Below are 22,368 nucleotides of genomic sequence, written 5' to 3' on the forward strand. Positions count from 1 at the left end.
GAGGCTTTGGCCAATATAGGGTCTTTTTATTAATTTAAGGTTACAATAATGCTAAAATTCAGACAACTTATGCCTGTAATCTTTAATGTTAGCCTTTAGATCAATGAGCCCTTGTGGAGCCCTTTGGATCCTGGTCCAGGGATCTCCACAATGGAAACACAGACAACTTCACAGGTCTACCAGGGTTCAGACTTTGATATGTGAGCTTATTTGTATAATTTTTTTGTATATATATTTCCTCATATTTTAGCAAGTGGAAGATGTTTTTTCACAGCAATATTTTTATTTAGCCAGGTACAGTTAAAGGAAATGTACAATTGTTTATTTTACTTTTTTTTTTTCTTTAGTTTTTGAAGGTGGCACGTAAGACTGCTATTATTTGTTTTCTCCATTTATCCTTACCTTCTGTTAAAAGCTTGTAGGCTTGTACTGCTCCTTCCATGGCTTCTTACTGTTTACTACAACATGATTTTTTGAGCAACTACAGCTCTGCTTGGTCTTGGGCTCAACTGGTAGTGGCAGAAGTGAACTATGCACACTTCAGGGACCCTCCGGAATGCTCCAAGCAGGTTTGAACTGCCCTTTAATTCAGCAGTTATACCGTTTCAATGCAGGATCCATCCTTATTAAATTTAAAATGACCTGGGTCTTTAGCAGCTGGGAATCCCAGACTAAAAATTACATTATCATCTAAATATGCTGAAGCCAATTCTTTGTAGGGTCGCATGTAAGCCAAAAGGGAGGATCACATACTAGCACAGCCCATCTAAAAAATGCTGTATGTCTTTTCTTTTATCTGTTAAAAAAATACCCTTAAGGTTGGTAATGTACCTTGCAGGCCTCAACTCTTCAATTGACTTATTCAGCCAGTGCATGTAATTAGAATCATATTTTGATATTTTGTTTAGTTTCATGAAGTTTATTATGGAACTTTAAGCTGCTACTATCGGACTTGACTACTTAAATGTCAGCTGTTAGTTTCCTCTGTGACCCCAAGGGATAACATTTTCTGTACTTCTTTTTAAATTGCTTTTCCCTGAGCTTCAGGTATCCCAAAAGATCCTAACTTTTCTTTGACAATAATGCTCTTTCAAAACATCATGGTAAATTACATGGTAAATTACATTAGTTCAGCCTGGTAATTCTGAAAACACCTCTATAATGTTCTGCAAAAACTCGCTCATCTACTGAATCTGATTAGCTGACAGAGTCTCTGACATGCTAATCTTCTGTTATACATTTTGGTGGTGATACTTTAGGTTCACTTTCTGCTGAACCCCTTCAGGGTTTTATTCAGTTAGTTTGGCATATTTTTGGGGGGGGGGGGGGTTCTCTTTCTGGGCTCTTATACCTGGCACTTGACATTTTTCTCTCTAATCTCATAGGGTCCCTGCAACTTTGCCAACACCTACCCAGACCTGCACATAAACCCCCCTGCTTTGATGAGTGTCTCTCCACAGATCTGTTGTTTTCTTTCACCTGTTTTATTGACTTGTGTTCTTTGTGCACAGATCTTAAATAAGCATTCTGAAATTTTGAGTAAAACTGGAGAACATACCACCCTGTATTTGTAATCTCAGTCAGGTATTTTTTTAATCTAAACCAGGGACCTTCAAAAAAAAAAAAAAAAAAGCAACCAAAATTATTTAGCAATAAATGAATGGGACAATGAAAAACACTCAGGCTGTATCTTTTTAGTTAGTTTATATAGAAAATGTTCATGATCAAGTGGAGTGTAAATGAGTTGAGTGGAATAATTAATAGTATTAATAAATGTTAGGACACAATTGCATGAAAAGTGACAACACCAGAAATAATATAATAATAAATAACTCAATAGAGGAATGACAAAATATAATTTATGCAAAAATAGAAAGTCTATTTATAAAAAAATGTTAGATGAATGCCACTTGCATTCTTAAAGGTTACATGAATGTTCCCAGTATTTTCTCTGAAACTATGACAATTCCATCTAGTGGCCTAAAATGTGGTATGTTTTTCCTGAAATACTGAACCACAATCAGATAATATACAGAATTTTGGCCACTAGCTAGAATTGACAGTCATAGGAAGTCAAAATGTTAAGGGAAATCCATATGGCTTGGACAACTGCTTGTGCCATTCCTCCAACAAAAGTTTTAGAAAATGTCCCTAGGTGTCACAGGGTTCAAAATATACAATTGTATTAATTTTTTTATTTAAATGAGTAATTGTGCCAAGGTTTAAATAGGGGCATGGGTTATGGTTGTTGAATCCTGTTGGAAACTTGCAAAATCCAAGCTTAGCTACAAGAGTTATTGAAGCCACACAGGGAAAATTTTGATGCTAAATACTTGACACTAAATACTAAATAAATACAGCAGCAACAACATGGAAACAATACTTTGTAAGGTACTTTTGGTTGTGACACTTGATTTTTTTTTTATCAATTGGTGAGACCTGAATTCACCAGTGAAGTCTAGGGAGAAAATATTGATGCTAAATAATAAATGATAAATAAACATTGCAGCAGCAACTTGGAAAATTGGCTTTTTTTTTTTAGGTGCTTTTGTATACAGCACCTGATTTGTTTTATCAGGTAATAATAACTGATCAGTGAAAAGGCACTTGGCCTAACTAAATTTTGTTATGCAGCAGATATAAAGTCTTCCAAGATGCTAACAGAAATCAGCAATACATCCTGTATGTAGCTGATGTAGGTTTGCAAGCTCCCCAGAAGCCTGAATACTGGCAATCCCTAATAAACAAATTACAACACTTAAAAGCAGTGTTGATAGGTGGCAAATACTTCTGCCTTCCACACCTAGTTATTAGTCTATCACTATGACCAATGTCCTTGCAAGCCAATAGGAAGGGACAGGAAGTAGTGTTGAGCCAGCTATCAATGTATTGTAACTTAATATGGTCTCATCCTGTTATAAAAAGGTCCAGTGATGCAAGCAGGATTTGATTTACATTTAAACCTATACATGGCTTCTGTGTATATAATATTATATTTTGTTAACTTTTGCAGTGTATGAAAAAACACTGTTTGACCATTGCTGGCCATATTTTCTTCAGTGCTTAAAAGTTATTTCCCTAATAGAGCTTCTAAATTTAAAAGTCGTTGACCATGTCTTTGAATAAACCGTTGCTTGGACGTCCAATTTCAGTGAGCAGGTTATGGAAGAAGTAAAGATGAATAAAAGTGCTGTACAAATGAAAGAAAATAATAAAGTCAGTGTAATAAAGACAATTTTTTGTCTAATTAAAAAGTGTGACATTGCTCTAAAATGAAGGGGACTTTTTTTCTAATGAGGATGATACCAGCATTTTTTCATCAATAAAAATGCTGAAAGCAGCATGCTACCAAGGGTGGCTCCTTGGCTTGTATAGCCCTATACTAGTAGTTGCTTACCTTGTAACAGTAGATCAAAGGATGCCTAGTATAATATGTAAAATGTAAAAATGGGCTTGTTTTCAGGTTGTGCTGGCTTTAATCCACCCCCTCCCCCCCCCCCCCACCACACACACACACACACACACACACACACACACACACACGTGTTGAGTCCTTTGCTGTCATGCTATGCTACTTGACAGCATGCACAGAGTACCATTTTATAAACTCTGTTCTTTTTCAGTTTAATTGTCTCCGCTTTGTGATACTGCTACCTAAGCATGTTTTAGCTTAATGCAGGGGATGCATTAAGGTTAAAAATGTTTAGGCTTTAGAGCCACTGTGGTTGGAGAAACTGTGCATCGAAACTGCATACAAAATCCAATCATTTTGGGCTGTGAAAGCTTATAGAAAATGTAAGTCAGTATATAGATGAGTTTTTGAAAACCCTAGTAACACAACTTCCCAGTTAAGCAAGTTATACTGGTCATTTAATAAACATTATAGTGGATATCAGGGTCCATTGGGGAACATTGTTAATTGGTCTAGACATCAAGGCCCTTATAAATATCTAAATATTCAAGAAAAGGGAAGTGAAGAACAAACGTTTATTTTTAAAGATGTTGTAGTTAATTTTTGCCAAAATAATTCAATGATTGATAGGGACCATTACACCCAAGTACAGGGGCCAACTATGGGCACTACATGTACAACATCATATGCCAACCTGTAACTCGGGTGGTTGGCGCACCAAATATTTTGCAATGATGATTTTAAGAAATATGTAGAGCATAGTAGCAACACGGCATGTCTTCATAAATAATGTGATGCTTTAGTGGCTTGGCACAGGAAAAAATGCTTAAGGTGTTTATGAAAAGTTAAATCTAAAATCCATTCATTTAAAAGTAACCTTCTATTTTGATAGGAAATATTTAACCTTTCTGGACATGGCACTAAAATCAACACTGACAGAAGATTCAGAACTAAACTCCATCATAAAGAAACAATGAGTAACAGTATCTTAAGGGCAGATTCTACCAATGAAAAAAGAAACAAGGGGGTAAAGGTGCGCTATGGACCCTAAATATATTAGTAAAACTACACCTATAGGTGAACAACCCAAACTACGGTGAAGTGAAGAATAATTGAAGGGAAATGAGATGAAAATACAAAATAACAAAACCAAAAAACAGAAACCCTAGTGGTGAAAGAAAGGGGCTGCCACTACCTTTTTAAATCCACCCAAAAGGTGAATAACGTGAGTATATGTCAAAGGTGGTAGTCACGGCGCACACCTGCTGCTAGTTGTACTACTTGCGAGTATTTGCTAATCAATAAGTTATATATATACCCAATTTTGTGTGAATGTGTGGGAGAATAAAAAATGTGACATAAAGATATATGCGTGATAGAGTCTTATGTGAAATTGTGAAAATATTCTAATGGACAATAAAAACCACTAAATATCAAAAACAAATGTAAGTCGCTGTCAATATGCGCAAAGGTATTGGAATTATTATGTGCTTGGTGCACAATATTTTTAGTAAAGTGCACAATGCTCCTGAAAATGCTGAAATAAAGAAGTGTTTAGTGCAAGACATTCATTATAAAGTGCGTAGTGCTCCTGCAAAAATGTTCCTGAAAAAATGCTGGAAAGACAAAAAGTGCTGCTTGCTATTTAAAGTGCCAAGATATAATTACACTCTTTATGCAATTATGAGATCGCTAGGTAGAGGCATGCAGTAAAAGAGTTGAAAAAAAAATTCTAAAAATTAATTTTTTAAGTTTCAATAAAACTCCAATAAAAATCCAATAAAAGTTCTTAAACAAAAGTGACAGAGTGCTTCAGGATTCCTGGATAGCAACCGGTGCAATTGTGGTGTAAAAGACAATAATCCGCACTCACCAGCTCCCCTTCCCTCAAGGGGTTAATGCGCCTTCACAGTGTGAGCCCCTGTGTCGCTATGCTTAGCTGGTCCGGTTAGATATCCAGGGATTTCCTCATGGAAAGTAAGATGAAGCAAACATAGTGTGATCCAGTATTTAAATTTTATTTAATAAATTATTAAAAAGCTACTCACACAGTGTAGAATAAAACCGGCATTTAAAATAACCCAATACGAGTCTCAATCTGTTTGAATTCACCGCCGCCGCCGCTATGCACAAGTGGATACACCTTAGGCCACACCCTACGCGTTTCGTCATCGGATGTCGCCTGGAGCGCTCCAGACGACGTCCGATGACGAAACGCGTAGGGCGTGGTCTAAGGTGTATCCACTTGTGCATAGCGGCGGCGGCGGTGAATTCAAACAGATTGAGACTCGTATTGGATTATTTGAAATGCCGGTTTTATTCTACACTGTGTGAGTAGCTTTTTAATAATTTATTAAATAAAATTTAAATACTGGATCACACTATGTTTGCCTCATCTTACTTTCCATGAGGAAATCCCTGGATATCTATCCGGACCAGCTAAGCATAGCGACACAGGGGCTCACACTGTGAAGGAGCATTAACCCCTTGAGGGGAAGGGGAACTAGTGAGTGCGGATTATTGTCTTTTACACCACAATTGCACCGGTTGCTATCCAGGAATCCTGAAGCACTCTGTCACTTTTGTTTAAGAACTTTTATTGGATTTTTATTGGAGTTTTATTGAAACTTAAAAAATTAATTTTTAGAATTTTTTTTTTCAACTCTTTTACTGCATGCCTCTACCTAGCGATCTCATAATTGCATAAAGAGTGTAATTATATCTTGGCACTTTAAATAGCAAGCAGCACTTTTTGTCTTTCCAGCATTTTTTCAGGAACATTTTTGCAGGAGCACTACGCACTTTATAATGAATGTCTTGCACTAAACACTTCTTTATTTCAGCATTTTCAGGAGCATTGTGCACTTTACTAAAAATATTGTGCACCAAGCACATAATAATTCCAATACCTTTGCGCATATTGACAGCGACTTACATTTGTTTTTGATATTTAGTGTTTTTTATTGGCTATTAGAATATTTTCACAATTTCACATAAGACTCTATCACACATATATCTTTATGTCACATTTTTTATTCTCCCACACATTCACACAAAATTGGGTATATATATAACTTATTGATTAGCAAATACTCGCAAGTAGTACAACTAGCAGCAGGTGTGTGCCGTGACTACCACCTTTGACATAGTTTCTACCAATGGGTCAGTAAATTCAAGAGCAAAACGAAATGAACAAGTATACAAAAATTATTTTTAGCCTATAATAGAGCCAAAACAGTGAGAGTTGTATGATAGAAAAAAAGTCCATAAGATAGTAGATAAAATGACCAGAATGGTAACAATCTTGGACACAGGGTAGAAGAATATCTAAAAAAAGCCAGACATAATGACAAAACATCAGGGTAGGTTAATATGTTGTGATCCAACATTATGCTCCTTGGATGATTCAACCTATAAAATACATTTTATTATTAAAAGTCACCTAGAATTTAAAACAGTGGATTAGTGACTGAATACTATTTTCTCAAGGAACTTTGTGAATATAATTTGTGGAAGACCTTTTTGGTCTTACCCAGGAGTGAGATCATTGAGCAAGCAGTGACTCTAAAGGATTGCCCTAGCGCAGAGGCGGCTCTAGGCTTTGTGAGGCCTTAGGCGAAACTTACACATGAGGCCCCACTCACGCCCATAATGAGGAAAATAATTCAAGCAATAAAAATGGCTGGAAAAACACACCGTTCATCAGCACCATTTCCTCACCCATCACACATATGCAGCCAATAAAACACCTGGGACCCCTCTAAGAATTCCTGTGTCTTGGGAGAATGGTGAGGGGTTGTCACTGAGTCGAGGAAGTAGAGTGGGGGATTAGAGAGAGAGGAGGGGAGGGAGAGAGAGAGAGGAGGGGAGGGAGAGAGAGGGAGGGGAGGGAGAGAGAGAGGAGGGGAGGGAGAGAGAGAGGAGGGAGGGAGAGAGAGAGTGGGGAGGAGGAGAAAAAGAGAGAGAGGGGGAGGGAGAGAGAGAGAGGAGGGGATGGAGAGAGAGAGAGGAGGGGATGGAAAGAGAGAGGGGAGGGGAGGGAGAGAGAGAGGAGGGGAGAGAGAGAGGAGGGGAGGGAGAGAGAGAGAGAGAAAGGATGGGAGGGAGAGAGGGGAGAGAAAGAGGGGAGGGGGAGGAGAGAGAGGAGGGGATGGAGAGAGATAGGAGGGGATGGAGAGAGAGAGGAGGGGATGGGGAGAGAGAGAGGAGGGGAGGGAGAGAGAGGAGGGGGGAGAGAGAGGGGAGGGAGAGAGAGAGAAAGGAGGGGAGGGAGAGAGAGAGAGGAGGGGAGGGAGAGAGAGAGAGGGAGAGGAGGGAGAGAGAGATGAGGGGGGGAGAGAGAGAGTAGGAGGGGAGAGAGAGAGGAGGGACAGAGAGAGGGGAGGGGAGGGAGAGAGAGAGGAGGGGAGGGAAAGAGAGAGAGAGAGGAGGGGAAGGAGAGAGAGAGAAGAGGGAAAGGAGAGAGAGACAGAAGAGAGGAAGGAGAGAGAGAGAGAAGAGAGGAAGGAGAGAGAGAGAAGAGAGGAAGGAGGAGAGAGAGAAGAGGGGAAGGAGAGAGAAGAGAGGAAGGAGAGAGAAGAGAGGAGGTCAGAGAGACGGAGGGGAGAGAGAGGAGGGGAGGGAGAGAGAGGAGGGGAGGGAGAGAGAGAGGGCAGGGGAGAGAGAGGGCAGGGGAGAGAGAGGGCAGGGGAGAGAGAGGGCAGGGGAGAGAGAGGGCAGGGGAGAGAGAGGGGAGAGAGAGAGAGAGAGAGAGGAGGAGAGGGAGAGGAGGGGGAGAAGAGAGAGAGAGGGGAAGAGAGGGAGGGGAGGAGAGAGAGAGGAGGGGAAGGAGAGATAGAGAGAGGAGGGGAGGGGGAGAGGAGAGAGGAGGGGAAGGACAGAGAGAGAGAGGAGGGGAGGGAGAGAGAGAGAGAGAGGAGGGAGGGAGAGAGGAGGGGAGAGAGAGAGGAGGGGGAGAGAGAGAGGAGGGGAGAGAAAGAGGGAGAGAGAGAGAGGGGGGAGGAGGAGAGAGAGGGGGGAAGGAGAGAGAGAGAGGGGGAGGAGGGAAGGAGAGGAGGGGTGGGAGAGAAAGAGGGGGAGGGAGAGAGAGAGGAGGAGAGGGGAGAGAGGAGGGAGGGGGGAGAGAGAGAGGGGAGGAGAGAGAGAGGGGAGGGAGAGAGAGATAGGAGGGGGGGAGAGAGAGATAGGAGGGGAGGAGAGAGAGAGATGATGGGAGGGAGAGAGAGAGGAGGGGAGGGAAGGGAGAGAGGGGAGAGAAGAGGGAGGGAGAGAGGAGAGGAGATGGAGAGAGATAGGAGGGAGCAGAGAGAGAGAGTGAGGGGGAGAGAGAGGAGGGAGGAAGGAGAGAGGAAGAGAGAGAAGAGGGGAGGGAGAGAGGTTAGGAGGGGCTGGAGAGAGAAAGAGGGAGGGGAAGACAGAAGGAGGGGGTGGAGGGGAAGACAGAGGGGAGGGGAGCAAGAGATTGTGAGTGAGGGGGAGGGTGAGAGAGGGGAGGGAGGGAGAGAGAGAGAGGGGGGAGAGAGAGGGGGGAGGGGGAGCATGAGATTGTGAGTGAGAGGGGAGGGAGAGAGAAAGAGGGAGAGAGAGAGAAGGTGAGCCAGAGGGAGAGGGGGTGAGAGAGGGGTAGAGAAAGGGTTTGCAAAAGGGGAGAGAGAGGGGTATGGAGGGGGGGAGAGAGAGGTAGAGAGAGAGAGAGAGAGAAAAGAGAGGGGGAGAGAGGAAGGGGTAAAGAGAGAGAGGGGGAGGTGAGAAAGAGGGGGTGAGGGAAAGGGGTGAGACAGATCTCTAGCCTTGTCCCTGTCTGCAGCCCCTTCTGTGCCCCATGTCCCGGTCTGTGAGAGCACTGGGGGGGCAAAGAGCAGGGAGGAGCTGGAGTGTGCAAGGGGGTGGGGGGCGGAGAGTGCTGGGTAGGGTCTGGAGAGTGCAGGGGGGGGACGGAGAGTGATAGGGGTGGGGGTGGAAAGTGCTAAGGGGTGGGTGGAGGCAGAGAGTGCAGGGGGTGGGGGCGCAGAATGCAGGGGGTGGGGGTGGAGAGTGCTACTAGGGGGTGGGGTCTGGAGAGTGCAGGGGGTGGGGAATGATAGGGGGTGGGGTCCGGAGAGTGCAGGGGGGTGGGAGTGGAGAGTTCAGGGGGGTGGGGGTGGAGAGTGCAGGGGGGTGGGGGTGGAGAGTGCAGGGGGTGGGGCCGGAGAGTGCTAGGATGTGGGGGTGGAGAGTGCAGGGGGGTGGGGGTGGAGAGTGCAGGGGGTGGGGGTGGAGAGTGCAGGGGGTGGGGGTGGAGAGTGCAGGGGGGGTGGGGGTGGAGAGTGCAGGGGGGTGGGGGTGGAGAGTGCAGGGGGTGAGGGTGGAGAGTGCATGGGTGGGGGCGGAGAGTGCATGGGTGGGGGGCGGAGAGTGCAGGGGGTGGGGGTGAAGAGTATGGGGTGGGGGCGGAGAGTGCAGGGGGGTGGGGGTGGAGGGTGCTAGGGGATGTGGCGGAGAGTGCAGGGGGGTGGGGTGGAGGGTGCTAGGGGGTGTGGCGGACAGTGCAGGGGGGTGGGGTGGAGGGTGCTAGGGGGTGTGGCGGACAGTGCAGGGGGGTGGGGGTGGAGGGTGCTAGGGGGGTGTGGCAGAGAGTGCAGGGGGTGAGGGCTGAGAGTGCAGGGGCGTAGAGTGCTGGGGGCCAGAGAGAATTGGGAAAGGTGGAGAGCACAGGAGGGGTGGGGGCTGGAGAGGGGGAGCAGAAAGAATTGGAGTGGAGAGCAGGGGGGTACTGGCGAAATGGGGCGGAGTCAGGAAGGACAAGGAGGGGCTGCAGAGCAGGAGGGGTGGAGCCAGGGAGCACAAGGAGGGGCGGAGCCAAGGAGCACAAGGAGGGGCTGGAGAGCAGAAGGGGCGGAGCCAGGGAGCACACGGAGGGGCTAGACTCGCTGGAGAGTAGGAGGGGCGGAGTCAGGGAGAACATGGAGGGGCTAGACTCCGCTGGAGAGTAGGAGGGGCGGAGCCAGGGAGAACACGGAGGGGCCGTGCAGCACGGGGATGGAGAAAAAGTTAGATAGGAGGAGCGGTGAGGAGACTGCACATGGTAAAATAGATTTTTCCATATTCCTCCATGCAGCCGCTTACTGATCATTTCTCCTCCTCTTCGCTGAATGTCTGCAGGAGGGATATGGAAAAATCAATTCCACTATGTGCAGTCTCCCCACCGCTCCTCCTATTCAGGCACACAAGCAGGCTGCACGGACACTCACCTTCTCTCCGGTCGGCCAGGAAGCAGAGCTCCTTCCTCTTCTTCATAATCATGGGGCAGCTCACCTGGATAGCTTCAGCGACCCCCACACTGCTGAACCAATTAGGGGGCAGGTGCGGAGGAGAGGTCTGGAGAGCGGCACAGGCTGAAGGAGCTGCGGGTCCCACATGGACATGCCGCCCACATACCTTGGAGCCCGCCCGGTGCTGTAATCCAGCTGCTGCCGCCACCTAGAGGCCACTGTCCCGCTCTCCACACTTGCTGCCATCGGACGCTCCGTGACATCAGCGTTTGATCACAGGCAAATTAGGCGGCCCGCGAGGCCCCTGCGAGTGCGGGGCCTTAGGCGTTTGCCTAATTTGCCTAATTAAAGAGCCGCCTCTGCCCTAGCGTTCTCCACAAGGGGATCAATGGAGTGGAAGGACGGCAATCTCCTTTAAGATATGTTGGGAAGAGTGTTATGACTAAAACAAGACCATCACAACATGAACAAAAAAGTAACTGCTTCTGAACAGTATCAAGGAAACATTTATTTTCTAGTGCAATGGAGATTAGGGATGAACTTGATGTTTGGGTTGAACATCATGTGTTCATCCGTTCGCAGAACAGCGAACATTATGGAGTGTTCGTGGCAAATTCAAGCACAGTAGAATGCTCCATAATGCACTGCGAGACTGCAGTGCATTGCTGTATGATGATTGGCCAAAGCATGCACCTGACCTGCATGCTTTGGCCAATCACAGTGCCTTCTGCTAAGAGAGCCATAATCGGCCAAAGGCAGGGTGCCTTTGGCCACTCTTGGCTCAGGGGGACTATGTCCATGCCCCACACTATATAAGGCAGCTTACACAGTGGCCCTGTGTAGTGTTGTTGGCGTGGACAGAGAGATAGCTTGAGTTACATTAAGAAGGCAGATTATTCAGTTAGTGGCAGTGTATTTGACACACACACACACACACATACACACACACTCTGAATCCAGTGTAGCCTATATCTACAGTGCATTCTGTGTTGTACTGTTTGTAATAAACTTCAGGCAGTGTATTTATATATTACAAACATACATACAGTCTCGTATATATACACACAGTATCTCACAAAAGTGAGTACATCCCTCACATTTTTGTAAATATTTTTCTATATCTTTTCATGTGACAACACTGAAGAAATACTTTGCTACAATGTAAAGTATTGAGTGTACAGCTTGTATAACAGTGTAAATTTCCTGTCTCCTCAAAATAACTCAACACACAGCCATTATCAATGTCTAAACCGCTGGAAACAAAGGTGAGTACACCCCTAAGTGAAAATGTCCAAATTGAGCCCAATTAGCCATTTTCCCTCCCTGGTGTCATGTGACTCGTTAGTGTTACAAGGTCTCAGGTGTGAATGGGGAGCAGGTGTGTTAAATTTGATGTTATCGCTCTCGCTCTCTCATACTGGTTATTGGAAGTTCAACATGGCACCTCATGGTAAAGAACTCTGAAAAAAATGTTGCTCTACATAAAGATGGCCTAGGCCAGTGATGGCGAACTTTGGCACTCCAGATGTTGTGGAACTACATTTCCCATGATGCTCAACTACACTGCAGAGTGCATGAGCATCATGGGAAATGTAGTTTAAAAACATCTGGGGTGCCAAGGTTTGCCATCACTGGCCTAGGCTATAAGAAGATTGCCAAGACCCTGAAACTGAGCTGCAGCACAGTGGCCAAGACCATACAGTGGTTTAACAGGACATGTTTCACTCACAACAGGCCTCACCATGGTCAATCAAAGAACGTGGGGTACACATGATCAGCATCAGGGGCATTGCTAGGTCTACAAAAGATCTGGGCCTAGAGCCCATAGTAGCAAAGTAAATAAAGTCATACCTTTGGGCGGCATACACATGTATATAATATGGGTGTATATAATATATTGTTATATATTATAATTACATCAGGATCCCCAGAGATCCCCCCCTTACATCAGCATCCCCAGATAGCCTCCCCTTACATCATGGTCCCTAGAGAGCCCCCCTTACATCAAGGTCCCCAGAGAGCCTCCCCCTTACATCAGAGTCCCCAGAGAGCCCCTATTTACATCAGGGTTCCCAGAGAGCGCCCCTTACATCAGCATCCCCAGATAGCCTCCCCCTTACATCATGGTCCCTAGAGAGCCTTCCCCTTACATCAGAGTCCCCAGAGAGTGCCCCTTTACATCAGGGTTCCCAGAGAGGGCCCCTTTACATCAGGGTCCCCAGAGTGCCCCCCCTTACAGCAGGGTCTCCAGAGAGCCTCCCCCTTGCATCAGGGTCCCCAGAGAGGCCCCCACTTACATCAGGGTCCCCAGAGAGCCTCTCCTTGCATCAGGGTCCCCAGAGAGCCCCCCACTTACATCAGGGTCCCCAGAAATTCTCCTCCTTACATCAGAGTCCCCAGAGAGCTTCCTCCTTACATCAGAGTCCCCAGAGAGCCCCCCTTACATCAGAGTCCCCAGAGAGCCCCTCCTTGCATCAGGGTCCCCAGAGAGCCTCCCCCTTGCATCAGGGTCCCCAGAGAGCCTCCCCCTTGCATCAGGGTCCCCAGAGAGCCTCCCCCTTTCATCAGGATCCACAGAGAGCCCCCTTACATTAGAGTGCTCAGAGAGCTCCCCCCACACTTACATCAGGGTCCCCAGAGAGCCCCTCCTTACGTCAAAGAAAAATAAATACCCCATGTGGTTGACTTTTAAGGCACGATAGTTTTTCAAAAGATTTAATAAAGTGTTTAAATATTTTTCAAAATGTATTTATTAGAAAAATGTACATAGAGCATATAAAAAATATACAAGAGTACAAGTTCCCTTGAGGGAACTTGGGGGAACTTGTACTCTTGTATGTTTTTAGAAAAAAAAGATAATTACTGGAATGCTAAACCACACCGTCACAATACTTAAAAATATAGTCTCTTCTTTTTAAATACCCCTGAAGGAGGAGACAACTTAGTACTCTGAAATGCGTTTGGTGCAAAAAGTATAAACTGTATTACAACACTACATTATAATATATAGGACAGTGTATAAGCTTTAGATGTGTTTCAAACATTCCTTGTATATTTTATATTTTATAATGTCATTCTGCTCCCTCGCCCGCCCGGCTCTCCCGTGCTGCCTGCCACACTCGTGGCCCACCTGCAGAGAGGCCACGGCTGTCTCTGAGAGACTTGGGGCTATGGGCCCCAGATTCAGGGCTATAGCCCCAAAAGCCACCCCTAGCAACGCCACAGATCAGCATCATATCCAGAGTTTGTCTTCCGAAAAATAGAGGTATGAGTGCTGCCAGCATTGCTGCAGAGGTTGAAGGGGTGGGGGGTCAGCCTGTCAGTGCTCAGACCAGACCATACAACGCACACTGCATCAAATCGGTCTGGGTGACCGTCATCCCAGAAAGAAGCCTCTTCTAAAGATGATGCACAAGAAAGCCCACAAAGAGTTTGCTGAAGACAAGCAGACTATTGACATGGATTACTGGAATCTGATGAGACCAAGATAAACTTATTTGGTTCAGATGGTGTGAAGCGTGTGTGGTGCCAACCAGGTGAGAAATACAAAGACAAGTGTGTCTTGCCTACAGTCAAGAATGGTGGTGGGAATGTCATGGTCTGGGGCTGCATGAGTGCTGCCAGCACTGGGAAACTACAGTTCATTGAGGGAACCATGAATGCCAACATGTACTGTGACATACTGAAGCAGAGCATGATCCCCTCCCTTCGGAGACTGGGCCGCAGGGCAGTATTCCAACAAGATAACGACCCCAAACACACCTTCAAGACGACCACTTCCTTGCTAAAGAAGCTGAGGGTAAAGGTGATGGACTGGCCAAGCATATCTCCAGACCTAAAATCTATTGTGCATCTGTGTGGCATTGTCAAAAGGAAGGTGGAGGTGCGCAAGGTCTCTAACAGCCACCAGCTTCGTGATGTCGTCATGGAGGAGTGGAAGAGGACTCCAGTGGCAACCTGTGAAGCTCTGGTTAACGCCATGCCAAAGAGGGTTAAGGCAGTGCTGGAAAAGAATGGTGGCCACACAAAATTTTGACACTTTGGGCCCAATGTGGACATTTTCACTTAGGCGTGTACTCACTTTTGTTGCCAGCGGTCTAGACATTAATGGCTGTATGTTGAGTTATTATGCAGGGACAACAAATTATTACCGTTATACAAGCTGTACACTGAACATTGTAGTAAAGTAATTTCTTCAGTGTTGTCACATGAAAAGATATAATAAAAGATTAATAACAGAATAATAATAGAGACACTGTATATACTCTTAATCCAGTGTAGCCTATATCTACAGTGCATTCTGTGGTGTAATGCTTATAATACACTTCAGGCGGTATGCACAGTATCTAATACAGTGCCTACTACTCTTCTGGTGGTATACACAGTATAAAATACAGTGCAGCTGTAGTACAGTTGCAAATATAGTGCAGGCGGTGTACACAGTATCTATTACAGTGTGTACAGTTTCTACTACACTTCTGGTGGTATACACAGTATCTAATACAGTGCAGTGTGGTGTTGCAAAACAAAATATACATCATATCCCGAAGGCCACCAAGGAGAGGCAGATGCTCACAGGCCCCTAAAAGAGGGCAAGCAGCCTCTGTGTCTACAGTCAACAGTGGTGGTCGGGGGCATCCTCTGCAGGTGGCCGTGGGGCACGCTTGTCCTTTTTTTCTGCTGGTGGTCGTGTTATTGAGCCAGAACATGCAGAAGAGTTGGTGGAGTGGATAACAAAGCCATCCTCATCCTTCTCATCCTCTGTCACGCAGGCTCAGAGTAGTTTGCCTCCCTACGCAGCTGCTAAAGAAGCCTATTCCATCGGCTCCTTGTCCACAGTCACTCCTTCCGTAGCCCCACCATCATGCGTGGAAGAGTCCTCAGAATTATTCGGCCACAGTGTCGGGTACATGCTGTTAGAGGATGCGCAGCAATTTGAAGGCTCTGATGTTGGTTCCCAGGTTGAGGAAGGCAGTAACTTGAGCCTAGAGAGACGGGGTGCCCAAGAAGGACAAGAAACTGGCAGTCATATTCCCAGAGCTGCAGCATACTGCCAAGTTTGCTCCAGTAATGAGGAGGGAGGGGATGATGAGGTCACTGACTGTACTTGGGTGCCTGAAAGAAGAGAGAAGGAGGAGGAGGATGCTCAACTCCAACGAGGCAGGCTGTCCTCTAGGGGGCAGCTTAAGGGCAGCCACTCTATTGCATCACACCGCAGAGCTCCGCAGGTGCAGGGTGCTGCTGACTCCCCGCTGACTTAGTGTGGACCTTTTTCAACAAGTGTGCTGCAGATTGCACCGTTGCTGTTTGCAACCTATGTCTGAAGCGGATCAAGCATGGCCAGAATAGCAGCGGCTTGGGCACCACATGTTTGACCAGACATATGACGACCTGCCATGCAGTCCATTGGCAACAGCACTTGAAAGACCCACATCAAACAAAAAGGCAGACTTCTCCTTGCTCCTCACCTGGGATCTCCGATCCCACTATACCTCCAGTCCTCTCAAAAACCTGCACTGAGAGGAATGAAGGTATAGCAATAGGTGTCCCAAGTACGTGCAGCCAATCTGCTATCAGTACACCACCATATGATTTTAGCAGGCAAATTTCCCTAACCCAGTTGTTGACTCGTAAAAAGAGATTCGGTCCCAGTCATCCACATGCTCAGTGTCTAAATGCTAGCTTGGCCAAATTGCTAGCACTGTAACTGCTGCCTTTTCAGCTGGTAGACTCTGCCCTCATTCGTGAATTTGTGGAATGTGCTGTACCTCAGTGGCAGGCTCCAAAACGCAATTTATTTTCATGCGACGCCATTCCGTCTCTCTACCGGCATGTGAAAGGCAATGTTTTGGCCTCGTTGGACAGGGTGGTCAGCAGTGAGGTGCATATTACCACTGACTCATGGTCCAGCACTCATGGCCAGGGATGTTACCTTTCCTTCACGGCACACTGGGTAACTCTGCTGACAGCTGGGAAGGATGCAGGACAGGGTTCAGTATTGTTGGAACTTGTTCTGCCACCATGCCTCCAAAATGCTAGTAGTGATTATGGCACAGATCTCTCCTCCACCCCCTCCTCTTCTTCCTCTATGGCCTCTTCCGCAGATTTGTCCTCTGAACCTGCGGTGTTCCATAAGCGTGCAAGGGGCTATGCAAGCAGTCAAGTAAAAAGATGCCATGCAGTGTTTGAGTTGTCTGCTTAGGGGACAGGAGCCACACCGGGGCAGAGATTCTGTCTGCTCTGTAGGGGCAGGCTCAGAGGTGGTTGACGCCACACCAGCTTCAGCCAGGAATGGTTTTATGCGACAATGGCACTAACCTTCACTCTGCCCTCCGACAGGGACACTTGACCCACTTTCCATGAAGGCACACATCTTTGACTTTGGCACACAGCTTACAGGATCTCCTGAGGCAGGCCAGAAAAGTCTGTGGTCATTTCCGCCAGTCATACAATGCCAGTGCTCGGTTAGCTGACATTCAAAGGGAATGCAACCTGCCTACCAACTGCCTCATTTGTGACATGCCCACCAGGTGAAACACAACGTTGGCAATGCTGCAGTGGCTGCACACACAGCAAAGGGCCATCAATGAGTACCTGTGCGAGTATGGCACCAGGACAGGGTCAAGGGAGCTTGGCTACTTTTTGCCATGCCAGTGGTTACTGATCAAGGGTGCATGCACTGTCCTGTCACAATTTGAGGAGGCCACAAGGATGGTGAGCAGTGAGCAGTGACACTGTCCCTCTAATCTTCCTGTTGGAGCACATGCTTTGTGGAATAATGGACAGGGCACTTGAGGCAGAACAGCGGGAGGAAGAGGAGGACTTCTCAAGTCCCCCTTTATCCAGATTGCATTCCTGCAGCCCGCCAAACACACAGGAAGAAGAGGAGGAGGATTGTGTCAGCATGGACATGGAGGATAACACTCAGCAGTAGGCTTCAAGGGATGTTTTTCAGTCCCCAGAAACCCAAGGAGTTAGTGACCCAGAGGACTCAGAATCGAATGCCTCTGCAAACTTATGCTGCATGGTCTCCCTTAATTCTGAAAAGCCTGCGAAAGGACCCTAGAATTTGTGGTGTCAAGGAGAGGGATCATTACTGGCTGGCAACACTTCTTGATCCACGTTACAAGGGTAAGTTTGCAGAACTCATCCTGCCTTTTCAGAGGGAGCAGAGAATGAAACATCTTCAGGAGGCCTTGAAGAAAGGTTTTGTGTAATACATTTCCAGACCCTGGGAAGTAATAATTTCCTGGTGCTGGACAACATGTTACTGAGGCTTTGTTCAGTCAGAGAAAGAGCGGTGGAGAAGGTGGCCAGCTGGCCGATGCCTTTAAACAATTTTCTAGTCCTCCAGCACCAAGGTCTGATTGGTTCAAGCATCCATTGCCAGCATCTTCATTACATGGTGCAGGAATATCTAGGGGCAAGAGCAGACTTGGAGACCTTTGCAACAGAGCATCCACTGGGTTACTGGGTCTTGCGGATGAACTACTGGCCAGAATTTGCTCAATATGCAATTGAGCTACTGACCTGTCCTGCATCCAGTATTCTTTATGAATGCACATTCAGTGCTGCTGAGGGTTTGTAATAGATCATAGAGTGCGCCTGTCCACAGACTACGTTGATAGGCTCACATTCATGTATCGGCAGCTATCAAGCATCTGATGCTGATGTAACTGATTGAATTTTCTATGGATGTGGGATCCCTTGAAAACTGCCTATGCTGACTATCCTATTCCTCTTCAATCTTGATGATGCTAGCTTCCAACAATATTTTTGGTTGAGGACACCACCACCATCACCCAAGGCCCCATTTTTCTGCCCATGTTTAAAAGGGGAATTTCATTACAATTTTTGATTTTATATATCAACACAGGGCTTATTCCTGCACTCAAAAAGCATAACTGATGGCTTACAGTGTTCTGGTACCTCCACCATGCTGTTCAGAGTATATAGTGCCTGGGGAACCCCCATGCCATTTTTTTTAAATATGGCTGCGGACCCCAATGCCGTTTTTTTCAATGATTTTCATCTATATTGCCAGGACCCGACAATACATTATAGCTGCGAGTGGTTTTAAATTAAATTTTTTTCTTTAGAAATTTAATTTTGCTGTGGTATTGTTCTAAGCACTGGAAAAATGCACTACTTTACAAGTATATTAATGGCACCCCCAGGCACGATATTTAAAGGAATATTTCATTTTTATTGTTTAACTTTAAGCATTATTAATATCACTGCCCCGAAAAAAATAGCCATTTATAAAACCTTTTTTTACATTGATATATACAAGCACTTGACACTTGAATTGTCTATAAATAAAACATTTATTTTGACTTGTCAAAGTCGTTGACTGAGTTATTGTCAAAGCAATGTGGTAGGGCTTACAGATGGAGAGGTGGAGTTGTTGCCATAGAAACATTTGTAAAGGGGAGGAGTTAGTAAGATGTGGGGGCACCAGAAATATTTCTGCACCCTGGGATCGGCCCTGTTTACTGGTGTTTGCGTGTTCAAACAAATGTTTTTGTTCTGCTGCCAACCTAACTGGGGCGTGTTCGGCTCATCCCTAATAGAGATGAGTAGTACAGTGTAAATATGGATCTCTGGTTGAAAGGTAAGGGTTAGGCCAAGCTAGTTTCCTGTTAGGTGTTTAAAAATACAGTTTGGAACAGTAAGGATGTTTATTTTGCTCTAACTGTCTCAAAGCACAGGAAGATCTCAATAGAACAATGGATGCCTTTCCAATAGAAGCACAAACTAGAACTATGTAAATCTTTCAAAGAAATGGAAAATGGGGAATCAGTTAACATAGCACTTGATTCTGTTTAATTCTTTGTTGTTCTAAAATTCTGACAATACCTCTTCTTTAAACCCCAAATCCAAACAAAATGTATTATTGTGTTATTGATAGAGTGGGGTTATTTATTTTGATCTGTGTCTCTTAAGAGAAGATCATAAGGTCTCCACCTTGGGTCACCTCACTTTATGTCTTGGTGGCAGTTGTCATCAGGACATACTGTATAGAGGGCTGAATCTATCCAGCAGGGACACAGGCCACAATAAAAATTTGACAGAGGGTTTAAGCCGTCCCCACTCTACCCAAATCTAAAAAAAGTTTTGCCTCTACCTACACTTTAAATGTACTGTATTTCAACAGAAAGTTAATTACCATGGGTAATCCAGTGTTGGTAACATGCAGGGACGGCACATCCATTAGGGGTGCCGACCGCCTAGCCTCTCCACCCCCTTTATGCAGTGGATAGATTCATGCATAGCGGGGTAGTGCCGGTGCACCGTGGGGGGGGGGGGTTTGCCGCCCCCCCCCCCCCCCAAAAAAAAAAAACAGCCGCCACTGGTAACTTGTCTTGATTAACTGATAAAGCTGGTAGACAAGCTCTAAATATAGTTCTCTGATACAACAGTATGGCAAATCCAGGATCAGAAGACTGCTAGCACAGAGAAAAGTTTACGCCACTGGGCCCATGGATTAGCAGATTGGAAGTATCTGATGCTTTAAGCACTTGTACACACAGTCGGAGATTCCGTCGGAATGTTTCCGATCGGACTGTTTTGTTGGATATTCCGACTGTGTGTGGTCTGCATCGGACTGTTTCCGTCGGAAAATATCCGATGGACCAATTTTTCCAACTTGCCAGTAAAATTTTCCGACAAAATGCTGTGATCGGACATACTCCGATCATGTATAGCCTACTCCGACGGACAAAGGGCCACGCATACTCAGATCAAATTCCTAGACCAAAGCTATTGGCTACTAGCCTGAATGTAGTCCCGTCGTAACTAAATAACGTCATCATGTTATGTACAATCGGATTTTCCGACAACTTATGCCGCGTACACACACGTAGCCGACTATCCGACGGACTTAGTCTGGCGGACTTCCTGCCAGACTGTCCGTCGGACTTTCCGAACGGGCTACTTGCCCTCACACGGCACTTTTTCAGCGGACTAAGTCCGCCGTACTATCCGCCGTACTTTTGAAATGAACGGACTCGCCCACACACGCGGAGGAAAGTCCGCTCATTTCGAGCGCATCTCGAGGTAGGCGGGGCCCGCGAAGGAGACATCGCTGGCCCGCCACCTGGTATGGAATTAAAGGGGAACCCCAACGCCAAAATCGGCGTGGGGTCCCCCCAGACCCTTGTCCGAGCACAGTACCCAGCCGACCAGGAAAGGGGGGGACAAGCGAGCCGCCCCCCCCTCCTGAACCGTACCAGGCCCCCCCACCTCAAAGCACCTTGTCCCCATGTTGATGAGGACAAGGGCCTCTTCCCAACAACCCTGGCTGTTGGTTGTCGGGTCTGCGGGCGGGGGGCTTATCGGAATCTGCAATCCCCTTTAGTAAGGGTGCCCCCGGATACCGCCCCCCACCCTATGTGAATGAGTATGGGGTACAATGTACCCCTACCCATTCACTTGTAAAATAAAGTACAAAAAAACACAACACACAAGATAAAATAGTTTATTGCACAGCTCCGGGGGTCTTCCATCTTCGGGGGTCTTCTCGCCGGACTCCTCGCCTATCTTCTTGTAGCTCTTTTGCTAGCGAAGGAGCCCGGCTTTCTTCCGCGCCGCCCCCTCTTCTTCCGACTTCGGGGGTCTTGTCCCCCCTTCGGTTCTTCTGCACTAAAGGGGCCTTCCGGATTCCGATAAGCCCCCGCCCGCAGACCCGGACAACCAACGGCCAGGGTTGTCGGGAAGAGGCCCTTGTCCTCATCAACATGGGGACAAGGTGCTTTGGGGTGGGGGGGCCGCGCGGCCCCCCTTCCCCAAGGCACCCCCCCCCATGTTGAGGGCACGCGGCCTGGTACGGCTCGGGGGGGGGGCGCTTGCTCGCCCCCCTTTCCTGGCCGGCCGGGTAGCGTGCTCGGACAAGGGTCTGATGTGGACCTGGGGGGACCCCCACGCCGTTTTTTTTCAGCGTTGGGGTTCCCCTTTAAGTCCATACCAGGTGGCGGGGCCAGCGACGTCTTCTTCATTGGCCCCGCCTACCTGGAGACCCGCTCGAATGAGCGGACTTTTCTCCAGGCGGGAAAAGTCCATTCATTTCAAAAGTACGGCGGACTGGCACACACACGGCCGGGTTGTCCGCCGAAATGCGAGTCCGGCGGGAAGATTGGAGTGCAAAACTACTTTCTAAGTCCGCCGTACTTTCGGGTCAAAAAAGTATGCCGGAGGCTACACACGGGGGGATTGTCCGGCGGACTTGAATTTGCCGGACTTTTCCACCCGCTTGTTTGATCGTGTGTACGCGGCATTAGTCCGAACGTGTGTATGCAACATCCCTTCCGGACCTCTTCCGGAATTAATCTGTTGGAATTACTCAGACGGATTTGGTTGTCGGAATCTCCGACCGTGTGTAAAAGGGCTAATAGGGCTGCTAAGCACCATAAGAGAAGGCACTTGAATGACAGGTGCATAACAGTACAACTGTGCCTTTGTGCAGCTCTCTATTCTTGTGCAGAGTGTAAATGTTCTAATTTATTACAGAAAGCCTGTCGTTGGTAGGCTTGCCTGTCACCCCACTCCCCCACCACCACCAAGCTGTGTATTGCAATAGTTACAAGATAATATGTTGGTTTGCATAGGTATTTGGTGAACACAAAGAGCATTTATATTCTTCCTGTGTCAAGAAATACATTTAAATTAATGTTTGCGACTGGAATTCAGCTTAAATATACCATTTAT

The 22,368-nt window shown here is 46.6% G+C and overlaps 1 protein-coding gene across 1 annotated transcript in view; it reads right to left on the minus strand.

The window, feature by feature from the left end:
• Positions 1–1,743: 1,743 nt before the first annotated feature.
• Positions 1,744–22,368, minus strand: part of LOC143962962 (uncharacterized) — a 50,001-nt gene continuing 29,376 nt past the window's right edge. The window contains exon 4 of the mRNA XM_077472481.1: positions 1,744–3,190. The gene's annotated coding sequence lies outside the window, so the exon portion shown is untranslated. The remainder of the gene's footprint in view (positions 3,191–22,368) is intronic.

This window comes from Lithobates pipiens, unplaced genomic scaffold, assembly GCF_037356315.1.
Source record: "Lithobates pipiens isolate NorthernLeopardFrog02 unplaced genomic scaffold, aLitPip1_a1.2 Scaffold_8, whole genome shotgun sequence".
Lineage (NCBI taxonomy): Eukaryota > Metazoa > Chordata > Amphibia > Anura > Ranidae > Lithobates > Lithobates pipiens.